Here is an 11982-nt window from a genome sequence, read left to right on the forward strand (position 1 = left end):
AACACATAATGGCAATGGCCGCACAGGAACGATATCTTATAGGAAACAGCTGTACGAAATAGTTTCTTAAATGACCCTGTACGATAAAATGAACGAACTCCATGTCAAAAGACACTTTTTTCTATTCTATTTCATCCATGGCTTAAGTATATGTTGTTGTATGATATTCTGTGTAAGCCATCCTGTCAGTGGAAACAATTTTTTCTTCCAATTTTCGCTTGTCCAAAAATGCTTCTTTCCTCAAATTTGCATTTTTTAGATTGATAACAATTTTATCAACAACCGCAGCTCCGCTCTTGACGTAAAGTGTAACCAAATACATCATTCCTGATATCTGCCTCTCATTATTTACCTGTTGTTAAAGTTTCTCAGTTCAAAGAGACCATGCGCAATGACGTCAATCAAAGCTTCCTTCAATTCAAAGTGGTGATTTCGCTGTCACCATAACAGGCCCAAAACCCCAATTTTTCGATAGCGACATGTATGTTTATGTGATAATAATAAGAGAATTGCGAAGTCCAATTTATTTGAAACCTAGTCAGTTTCTCGAATTACGCAACTTTAGTCGGCTGCATGAACAGATTTTTCACTTCTCGTTTAAATCTTCCTGTTAGGAAGGGGAGGTATTTTTTTATTGTTTGTGATTACGGAAGCCTCATGATCCGTCATGAGATTGTTGTCATGAGAAAATTTTTTACACTTTTAATTCCGGTACAAATTTAAGAAGGTATTGGAAAAAAAATCGTGATGATTAACTTGATTTAAACTTACTCATAGGCTATTATTTACTTTATTTCATTCAAATTAAATTAGGTGAGAAATTTTTATTTATTATTGGGGAGAATTAGTAAGGGGGGCTTTAGTTATGAGGGCAATAGTTTTGAAGGGCAACAGTCTGAGAGACAACTGTAAAAAACGCGAGGGGCATTTGTTAAATGTGGAGATCTTCGCTATACCAAAGACACAGAGGTGGCAAATTGGCCTGATTGATTGTCACTTTAAATTTTTCCATTATATTTTCATTATAACAAATCATCGTGAGATCCTCGTGAAGAAACGTTCGTTTGCTTTATCTAGTTTCAGCGGGCTCCAACCAACAAATTATACAAGCTTTCCTGTGTCCGACGTTGGGTTTTGTAAAGAGTTTATACAAGAAAATGCATTTATAGGCAGAACATATATTTCATTGTTTAGCAAGCAGTTTTTTATTATTCTGATATAGTTCTGAAATAATAAATGGTTACATATTCATATTTCTAAAATAAGTTTTAAAAAAAATATTTTTCCCCTAATCGTAAAACTTATTTGCATGATAAAAACTGGTAGAATAATCTGCAAATGGAGTACCTTCGTTAAGGGGTGCCGTTGGATTTTGAGGAGAGATTAAAGGAGAATTTGGAGAAAAGTCTGACTAAATTCAAATTTACGAGCCGAAGAAAGACAACAAGTAAAGAAAATAATACTATTACAAGAAATATTTACTTCATTTTGGTGGAGCTTTAGCATTGTTATCTTTACTTAGAACACATTTACCTTTTCAATGGAGTAAACATGTCCGGTTAATGATTCATAGGAGTGAGTTTTACTTTGTAAGTTTTTTAAATGAAATATCAACATTTTTATCCAAAAGATATTCTCAATACAATTTCTTCTTTTAGCCAGACCAGTGTAGCAGTTTTTTTAAACAACATTAAAAGTAAGTCCCACATTGACAGTTTTAAGGGGTATGAGTATAGGGGGTATAAAGGGGTCGACGTTTTTTAGTTTGATAGAGCTAAAAAAAAGGTGGTCTCCGCTGTTGAATACTCGTTTGACCTTTTTACGAATTTCAATTGTTCGTCGGTCACTGCCTTACTTAAAACCATTCTTATTCCACCATAGCCTTCCCCATGGCCAGCATAGTCTATTATTTTCAAAATTACAACTAATATAGAGGCAATTTATTACGTGGTTTCGCTAGTCAATTGTTTTGATGGTCCATTATTTTGTATTGTTGTTTACATATTTGTATCTGATAGAGGTATTGGCTAATAGCACGATAGTTTAAAAAGTTTGAATATCACTCTCTTCTGTCAGCACTGTGAAACCCACCAACCATATTACTGAATGGAAGAACGACGTCACCAACAAAAAAACTTCCACCATTTTTTTATTTTGATCGAATAATTCGCACATACCATATACACTACACTCAACACCGTATTTATCTCGAGATTCTTTACCCATATGGGGATTTCTGTGAACCTTAGAATCATCCTATAGGAACACATTTTTTAAAGGGGAGCCTCTTAACGGAAATTTTCTATGATTTGTTCCATGATCTGTCCGTGTTTCCACTTAATGAAAACCTGAAGCTGGCTCGTAAGAGCAAAATCTCTTGTATTGTGTTCGACTTGACTTGTGCTCATATAAATGAACACGGTGTACTTATGATAATGGAAGTGGTGGTTCCTGAGAAGGAATAAAATAAGGTTAGGGACATAATCAGAGAGAGAGCGAGTAAAGGTTTAGCTACCTGTGAAGACAGGCTACACACAAGGTGAGAATCACTCGTACACAGGGTCAACACCCAGAGGTGAATAGGCCTGGGAGGGAACATACATTATAATTAAGGTGATTGACATGAATTCATTATTAACACATACCAATTAGTGTCCTTATGACACACAAATGCCGGATATATCGTCACACACTTGATACAACTCGAGTGACGTCTCTGAAGAAACATACGACACAGAATTAGTAGGGAAATACAACATAAATTCATGATCGAAATACCTTAGAATAAGAAGAGTAACACACACACACACGCGGGTCCTTAAACCCAGTAAATGGACTTTGGGCAATCACGGACAAATCAGTTTAACACGAGAGAGAAAGAGTGAAAGCCCAGAATTCAACGTGGTTTACAGACGACATTAACTGACATTTAAGAGGGGGAAAAGGAGGGAGGGAAAACGTTGCCAAGTTTAAGACGGGATGCGCTTTCGCCGATCCATCCTCCCCCGAGGCCGGCTCGCCGGCCGAGCTGGATTCCAATAGACGTAGTTCCGTCTTCGCCGGAGGACTCCAGTTGTTCCGGAATAAGTTGAGCACAAACAAATGGGAGCGGCTGGCACCAGAAGACAATCGCTCCATTCTCACTTCACAATCTCTTTCTAAGTTCGGCTCACGCTGGAACCTCCTGAGAATGCTTTGGAAGCGATTGGCGGCCATGAGTCGATTATTCACGAGGTCCGGCTCCCCTTCTTTCCAGATGATTGGCACCTCACATTCGACGAATAACCTCCAGGTCTTCTCCTTTGCCATCACTAGAGTTCTGCGGTCGTCGGCTGATGCACATCCGGCGGTGAATTTGGTTCCAAACGCCTCGGTGTGACAGAAACGACGAACTTCCGCTGTCAAATTATCCAGGAGGGTCTGGCCAGCGATCGTGCAGCTACGAATGGATGTGACCTGATGGCTTCGGTTGGTAACTCCTCGCACGATCCAACCAAGTCTTGTTTTGCAGGCGATTGGCTCATAATCGCGTCCTTCTCTGGTCTCGCGCGGCAACAAAAGATGCAGATAGTCTATACCTACGAGAAGATCCAACTTTCCTCCCACTACTCCGACCGGGAGGTCGCGGAGATGCGGCCAATTCTGTTTTTTCTTACTCCAGTCCGTGATCGGAGTTGGGCTGGCGACCATCTTCATTGTTGAACCTTCCATCTTAAAGATTTCGCCAGATTCGGCGCGTAACTGGAACTGGACTCGTTCGGACTGGTATCGGTCGATGACTCCGCCGACACCATTCACCGTCAACAACTGCAGCGGTCCTTGCAGCTTTAAACAGGTCGCGAAGGCCGTCCTAATCAAGGTGGTGTCACTGCCTTCATCGGCGATAATATTGGCGGGCACCCAGTTACCATCCGCAGTTTGCACGCTGAGTTTCAGCATTCCCAATGCCACTCTCTGATGGCCAATAATCCGAGCGATTGAAGGACGGGCTTCTTTCTCTTCCAGTATCTCGCCTTCATGCAGCAGAATATGATGAAAATATCTGCATTCGGGTTGTCTGCATCGCCGCTTGTTATGACAATCTTGCACTGGGTGTCGGCAGCTAAAACAGCTAAAACACAACCGATGCAAAATACAGAAATTGATCCGCTCCCCCACTGGGAGAGCCTTGAAACTTTCACATTCTTGAAGCCAATGCTCCTTCTCACACTTATAACAGAACGGCTTCTTAGTTGAAACAGCTCCTGCTCCTTCGGACGTCTCCACGGATGAATAATGCGTATTGGCTCGACGTGGGAAGTTTCCTCTTGATGTTGCTGGACTGTCTGCATCAACTTGATCCGCTGCTATGCTGTAGGCGTTCAGATAATCCGATGCTCGCTCACAAATCCAAGTGCCGAAATCGTTGAGGCTACGAAATTCCAAACGGCCACGTCGTCCTGCATTCCAATCGAGTCGATCTTGCTGATTGAGCCTGAAGCATACTTTCTCGATTATATCGGCTGATGACGCTTCTCCAATCCTGCTGAGGTCGAAGAGATGAGTCCGTACTCTTTCGGCAAAACGTTTGAACACTCTCGGTTCATTCTTGAATTCTATGCGCTCAATGGCCTGGATGTGGGCGGCCCGCATAACGTCTCGTCTTCCAAACGTCTCCTTCAGCCGTACCAGCGCCTGCTTGTAGGCCGATTCGCCGCCACCTAGGCCGTAGACAACATCCAAACATTCGCCCTTGAGGTAATGTTTCAGCAGCGCCAATTTTTCTCCAGGGGTTTTCGGCGTGTCATGTACTAACGCGCGAAAAAGGTCAATCCAGCCAAACCACTCGATGGCCTTTCCAGTATAAACGTCCAATTCTGCAGATACGGCAGAACGGGAAGAGAACTTGCTATGGACTGGAAGTAAACGTCCATTGTTGTAGAGATCGATCCAGTCGTCCGGGGCTTCTTGCTTGTCGTTCAGGTTTCGCTGCTTGTTCAGCCATTCTTCTGCTGCTGGAGACCGTTTCTCTAGCTGTTGACTAACGGACGAGTAATGATCTTGATCTGGTTGACGGATATTCAACTGATTGAGAGCCGCTTGAGCAGCTCCGGCTTCTTCCCAAAGGGCTTGGGCTCGCATTCTAATTTCTTCACATTTCCTTTCAGCTGCTGCGACTTCTTCCTTGTGAGCTTGCTCACGCTGGGTGGCTTCTTGTTGCGCTTGGTTGCGCCGGCCGGCTTCCGACGGTGTTATGGGAATAAGGGGCGGATTTGGGACGGGTAGACCGTCGTGCGGGTTTACTACCGATGCCTCTTCTCCTTCACGGCTTGTCAGATAAGCCCGGGCTGCCGCAATGGCCTCGTCGCATTTGCCCACGTAGGTGAGATGTGTGCTATCTTGACGCTCAGCTTCGTCTTCATCTTCTTCAATTGCTGTAATTTCGGTCTGTAGGACTGAAGTTCGGAGAATGAGATCATTGAGATGCACTATCAGTGCTTTCGCGTTTCTCCGTGAACCTGATGAGTTGACTATTGTTGTTAAGCTGCTGGTGGCCCTCGTGACTTGCTGCCGTAATGTTGTCCTCTTCTTCTTCAACGCGATGAAAGATGCATCGTCCATAGTGGAAGACGTCGATGGACGAGGTTTGGTGGAAGAAGAATCTCAACCTTGAGATGGCTGGCAATGGTCTCCCCAACGGAAGATGAGTGGCTCGGAAGGCAGTGATCAATTCGAAGGTAGATGACAATCAACCGGATTCGGGCTCGATAACGAGTGATGAAGTGTAGTACAGCACGAGATCAAAGAATAAGCTTGCCTAAAACGAAGCTGAATGATGAAAGGAGTCTCGATGTCTAGACGGCTGGTCTAGGGTGTGTAGAGTGAGAAGAATCTCGACGGCTAAACCACCTCGTCGAGGAGAAGAATCTTGAATCAGCTGTGACCGACCAGAAATTCGGAATGAAGCTGAAGATGAGAAGAGTCTCGACGAATTGAAGGCAGGTTTAGGGCTCAGAAAGAGCAACCAACGTTAAACCGCCTGGATAGTGAGAAGGATCTCGATGAAACAAGTAGGATGCAAGAAGAATCTTGCTTGACGTGGAGATAGCTCCGGTTCGAAGGACCAAATGTTTCCACTTAATGAAAACCTGAAGCTGGCTCGTAAGAGCAAAATCTCTTGTATTGTGTTCGACTTGACTTGTGCTCATATAAATGAACACGGTGTACTTATGATAATGGAAGTGGTGGTTCCTGAGAAGGAATAAAATAAGGTTAGGGACATAATCAGAGAGAGAGCGAGTAAAGGTTTAGCTACCTGTGAAGACAGGCTACACACAAGGTGAGAATCACTCGTACACAGGGTCAACACCCAGAGGTGAATAGGCCTGGGAGGGAACATACATTATAATTAAGGTGATTGACATGAATTCATTATTAACACATACCAATTAGTGTCCTTATGACACACAAATGCCGGATATATCGTCACACACTTGATACAACTCGAGTGACGTCTCTGAAGAAACATACGACACAGAATTAGTAGGGAAATACAACATAAATTCATGATCGAAATACCTTAGAATAAGAAGAGTAACACACACACACACGCGGGTCCTTAAACCCAGTAAATGGACTTTGGGCAATCACGGACAAATCAGTTTAACACGAGAGAGAAAGAGTGAAAGCCCAGAATTCAACGTGGTTTACAGACGACATTAACTGACATTTAAGAGGGGGAAAAGGAGGGAGGGAAAACGTTGCCAAGTTTAAGACGGGATGCGCTTTCGCCGATCCAGTCCGTGCGTCACGTCCTGGACTACAGCCGTAGTCAACACACACTGTTAAATCCCCCCCCCCCTTTGGATTTCCATCATAAATTTAATGTTGTTGTTTTTTTATATTTAGGACAAAATATTTTCCTTACCGTCTCCAATCCCAATCCATCACTGGAGCTTGGAATGCTTCTTACTATTATGTAAAGATCCATCCTCTTGGACGGAATAACTTTACAAAGAGAAGACTAAAAATAATAAGGAATAAACAACCAGAGGCGTTTTACCCACAAGCCGATGTATTGGACTAACACTAATAACTAGTAGCACAAATAATAATTAAGATAGACATACCGTTACTGAGATGGAAATAGAAGAATAGGCGACAGGGTAAGACACTTGTTGACACAGCACTAGAACTCAACATAGAGCTCAACACTAATAATTCTCGGTACACAAAAAGGGACCGGTAACTGTTAGACACGATTTGAAGAAGGGAACTAAGATAAATCCAGACTAGAACAGGAACACAAGACGGAAGTAAATCAAGTACTAAAGACTGGAAGAGAACTGACGTAAATCAAGAGCTGAAAAAAGACTGAACTAAGACTGGCGAATCGAGAGTCCCTTATAAACCCTCGTACAAAATGCTAAATATAAATGTTTGCAAATCGAGAACAGGTAAGAACATTCCAGATTGGCAGCTGAAAATAAACGTGTTTGTGGCTGCAAATCTAGCTTCATAATTCTAATTAAGCTGGTTTAAGCACAATAAAATTATAATAATGGAAGAAGCAGTACATGAAGCGTATACAATAAAAACTTGGCCAAAATAACTATAGCGCTTGTTTCGCACATAACTATATATGGTATGTGTAAATAATATTCAAATAAAATAGTATAATACATCACTCCCATTCCCGTTGAATTACGCCCCGTAATTCAACAAAAATGGTTCTTTAAAAGTTCTGATAAACGAACGATGTGTCTAAGAAGCACAACACAAAAATTAAGTTGATAGTTGGTAAAGAAAATCAAATCATATGATTTTTAGCGACTAGGTTACTCGTAGCATTTAACAAAGCTATTTGTCATTGAGGCCAGAGAGAAAAATACTTCATTTTTATGAATAAAATGTGATAGTCATATGATCTGCTAATAGTGGTTCATTCCCATATCGTTGCACATGCCAAGGAGTAAAGGAGTTGGCACTCTTATACATCGTTATTGGACTACGAGGGGACAATGATCTATTCGCTTGGCTGAAAAACGGCCAAAACATCTATGAGAATACACCCCTTTTCTCAAGGTTCTTGAGTTGAACGCCAGATGCCTCGCCATCTGGTTGTATAGCCAATAGCAATATTATTGAAGAGTACACAAATTTAGGTTTGGCATCTGTTTTGCCACATAAACAGGTATTTGTGAAATCGTTTGAGATCTAAATTAATATTTCCATTAGCAGAAGAATATTCTTTAGCTCTAGCAGACATTTTCACCTAGTGGAAGAAGCTGAAACTGTTTTTGGCGCGAAATTCATTTACCGAGCTAGCGTGAATCCATCAACACACACTGTTTATTTCTTACCCAGGAATACCAGCATTTTGGGCAAACTGAATTATTTAAATTAACCATAATGATTGAATTATCTACCTACCATATTACTATACTATATAGCTGGTCAGATAAATACAAGTCACAGTTTCTAGAAAAAAAAGTAAAAAGGTTTTCATCCGGGACTATTAAATTGGTCTCTTATTTTGTTAAGGAGAAGTGCTCAAGAAAAGCACATAATCTATCAACACTGCTGTCAAAAATGAAAGGAACGTCAGCGTATCTACCAATACTGCTGGTCCGACTGAAATGATCGCCAGTGTTTCTACCAACACTGTGGGCCCAAGTGGAAGGAACGCCCGCGTATCTATCAACACTGCTGGACCAAGTGGAAGGAACGCAAGCGTATATGTCAACACTGCTGGCCCAAGTGGAACGGATGCCAGGGTTTCTCTCATCACGAATGGCCCAAGTCGAAGGGGAAGAAGTGAATGAAGCGGATTTCAATGAAGATAATAATATGGACATATACGACGATCCATCATTAACTCACCAGGGAATTGTATTGCTTCTTACTACTTAGAAAATATAACAAGATAAAATGGAGAAAAAGAGAAACAAAAATACAAAGTCCGGAGAATAAAAATACGCATTAGATTAGTGTTGAAGTCCACTCACGGTAAAGCTTTTTTTTCATCTACAGCCCGATAATCCGTCGTGCCAAAAAATCAAAAGCTACCTGTTAGTTGTTGTTGTACTCGGTGCGTCGGAAAATTCAAAATAACCGGCAGGTTTATTTTCAAGTTGTTTTTGCCATCACTAGAGTGCGCTGATCTCAATAAGAACTTCGCTTTAAAAGAGGTGGAGACTGCGTTAAGACGAAAGTACGGGAGAGATGGGGAAACTCTAGGCTTGAACTATTCCATCAAGTCGGCTATATTTAGACACACTTCAGAATTAGGAACACCTCATTCAGGCAGCGTTGCAGAATAAAAATATATTGATTATTAAAAGTCGTGTTTTTATATTCATATTTGGCATTGGCATTGCTGTATATTCAGCCTGCAATCCTGTATCTCAGTCAATGAGGCGACAGCGTCGTCAGCAGATAATTGCCAACAGATAAATGCAAAGAATTGCAAAGAATTGAACTCCATGGAATTTTTTTGTCATTGTAGGGGGGGGGGGGATTCACAAACTCCAAAGTGGAAATATTATTTCTTATCAAATGCTGAAAAGAAGAGTTTTCAGCGGAGCTTCCTCGGCTTCCGGAGCTACCGGAGAAAAAGAAATTTTTTTACAGACCGTTTCCAAAAATGTAACAGGGAAATTAGATCATGCCGTTGAAATTTGGATCGATTTCCTCCTGGCATCATCAGAAGAAGCAAGCGAGCACAGTTCTCGCAACGTTGAGCAGCCACTGTTTCTGGAGGGGTTTAAAACGAAAAAAGAACATTTTTAAATGTAAATTTTAAAAAAATATATTTTTATCTTAGCCTACTAATAATGTTGCGCCACTCCATCGGCTCAGTGGGAGACGAGTTGATGGATGGATACGAGGCCACGAAAGAAGGAGCAGCACCAGTAGGGACAGCAGCAGCAGGAGTAGAAGTAGTAGCAGCAGAAATACAAGGAATAGCAGTAGCTGCATTAACAGCGGTGGGGAACCTGCAGCTAAAGCTGCCAATGAAGCTGCAGATAGTGCGGTGGACAAAGCTGTTGTTGCGTTGATAAATTTTTGCTGCTTTTTAGTATTTTTTATTGCTTTGAAAACTCGTTTGTTTCTTTGCTGAATCTTCTGTTTAGCTTAGAGAAGACGGAGTCAAAACGCCAACAATGGTTTGGCGTGTTGCAAACGCTGCATAGCCAGTGAGGAGTAGGCCCAGCCTCGCCTCCACTCCCACCAGAACCTCCACCTATTCATTAAGAAAACAAAATAACTAGATAAATAAACAATTATTAAAATTTAAATACCTGGGGAAGGAAGTGCCGACATCTTTTTCCTCCTACTGTGATGCCTTACTATCCCTTTGGGATGCAAAAACTGTTGCAGAGAAGTCTGTTAATTAATATAGCATGACAAATTACCTTAGGAGGTTGGACCAAAGAACTTGTGGTAATACGTTGAGGATCCTGGGAAGCTGAAAATTAAAAAAAAAAAAACATTAAAATATTAAATTAAAAATCATATTGTAATCTGAACCTACTTATGTCTGTCCAGTCCATACGCTCTGTGTCTTCAGGTAGGTTGCTGGCTCGCAATACTGAAAAAAAAATAATATTATTATTTATCAATTGACTGAAAATGAAGAAAAAAATTTTACCTTGTATTACTTGAAGCAATATTTTTTTCGCCCCGAAAGAAGTAATCCCGATTGCAATTAAGTCTTTCTCCGTCATTTGGGTAAACATATTTAAATCTATATGATGCCCACGAAAAACTCCTAAAGAAAATAAAGCAAAACATTTAGGTTAGATAAGAATGATTCTGCTGCAACAGTTTCCCTTGATATGAATATGGATAGACGGAGCGTTAACAGTGCTACCGACGACGTACAACCCGAATTTGTTAATCTTGCATCACCAGATTAAACAAACACAACGGCTGACGACATATTCCCCTTAAATGATGCAACAGAGAATGAAATGGACGTTATGTTAGAACGCGATTGGGTCTTACCGGAGTATTCGGCCAGGCCAGTTCCCTCCAGGAGTTGCTCCATCTGACTCCAAGATTCAGGAGCAAAGATGACCGGAACGCGGAAGTAAGGTTCGGTCTGCGTGGATACCGAAGTCCCCACCAGGTGCTGCTGGTTTTCCGGATGGGGAGTGGTGCATTCGCATGACTCCATGTCCCAGTCTTCATCTGGACATGGGGGGGGGGCGCCTGGGGTGCGTTCAGCCTCGCATTGGAAGCATTTTGTTCTTCGGATGAAATTCCATTCACCGCACCACTCACATCTCCAAACTCCATCTGTTTTAAAATAAAAATATAATTAGTACCTTAATTTTTTTGTTAATGAATTAGTTTAATTATACCTCCACCACCAACACCGCGACCTCGGCCGCCGCCACCAACATCGCTAGCTCTAAAACCACCACCGCCGCTACCACCACATCAGCTCCACTCGCTGCTGACCCACCTTTGACTGCTTCAGACTTTAGAGGATGTTTTCATCGATTTTTTCCACATTCGGTGACCGAATCTCCATCCATCCTGAACTCGGCAAGTAACCGGTATCCTGGGAAGCTGAAAATAAAAAAACAAAAAACATAAAAATATTAATTTAAAAATAATATTGTAATCTGAACTACCTTTTTCTGTGCAGTCCATAGGCTCTGTGTCATCATTTGGGTTTCTGGCAGGAGTCACGGCAAAAGTATCATCATAATTTGACTCACTAGAATTGGACTCACAATCTTCTTCTTCAGAAAGAATTGATGAGGTAGCCGAGGCAGTAGCAGCAGCAGCGAGTATTTTGTTCTGTATCTTGGTCTTTTTGACAGCTTTGAAGATGTTTTTTTTTTCTTTTCTGTTAGGTCTTATGATTGTCTTACAGATCACACACTGAATTCGGCCATGAGGGTTTGGAGAGTTGCAGGTGGAGCAAATCCAATGTGGCCCAGCCCCGCCTCCATCACTCCCTCCAGAACCTTCGCCTCTGCCTCCATT

General features: G+C 41.7%; 2 long non-coding RNA genes across 2 annotated transcripts; both read right to left on the reverse strand.

The window, feature by feature from the left end:
- Nucleotides 1–2362: 2362 nt before the first annotated feature.
- On the reverse strand, nucleotides 2363–2651 carry LOC124337488. The gene is made up of 2 exons (XR_006917396.1): nucleotides 2516–2651; nucleotides 2363–2451 (listed from the first exon to the last, which is right to left on the reverse strand). It is a non-coding gene; the product is annotated as an uncharacterized LOC124337488 (long non-coding RNA).
- A 3491-nt stretch (nucleotides 2652–6142) lies between these two features.
- LOC124336837 lies at nucleotides 6143–6431 on the reverse strand. Its single transcript, XR_006917188.1, has 2 exons — nucleotides 6296–6431; nucleotides 6143–6231 (listed from the first exon to the last, which is right to left on the reverse strand). It is a non-coding gene; the product is annotated as an uncharacterized LOC124336837 (long non-coding RNA).
- Between the last annotated feature and the right edge of the window lie 5551 nt (nucleotides 6432–11982).

The sequence above is a fragment of the Daphnia pulicaria genome, chromosome 4 (assembly GCF_021234035.1).
Source record: "Daphnia pulicaria isolate SC F1-1A chromosome 4, SC_F0-13Bv2, whole genome shotgun sequence".
NCBI classification, from domain to species: domain Eukaryota; kingdom Metazoa; phylum Arthropoda; class Branchiopoda; order Diplostraca; family Daphniidae; genus Daphnia; species Daphnia pulicaria.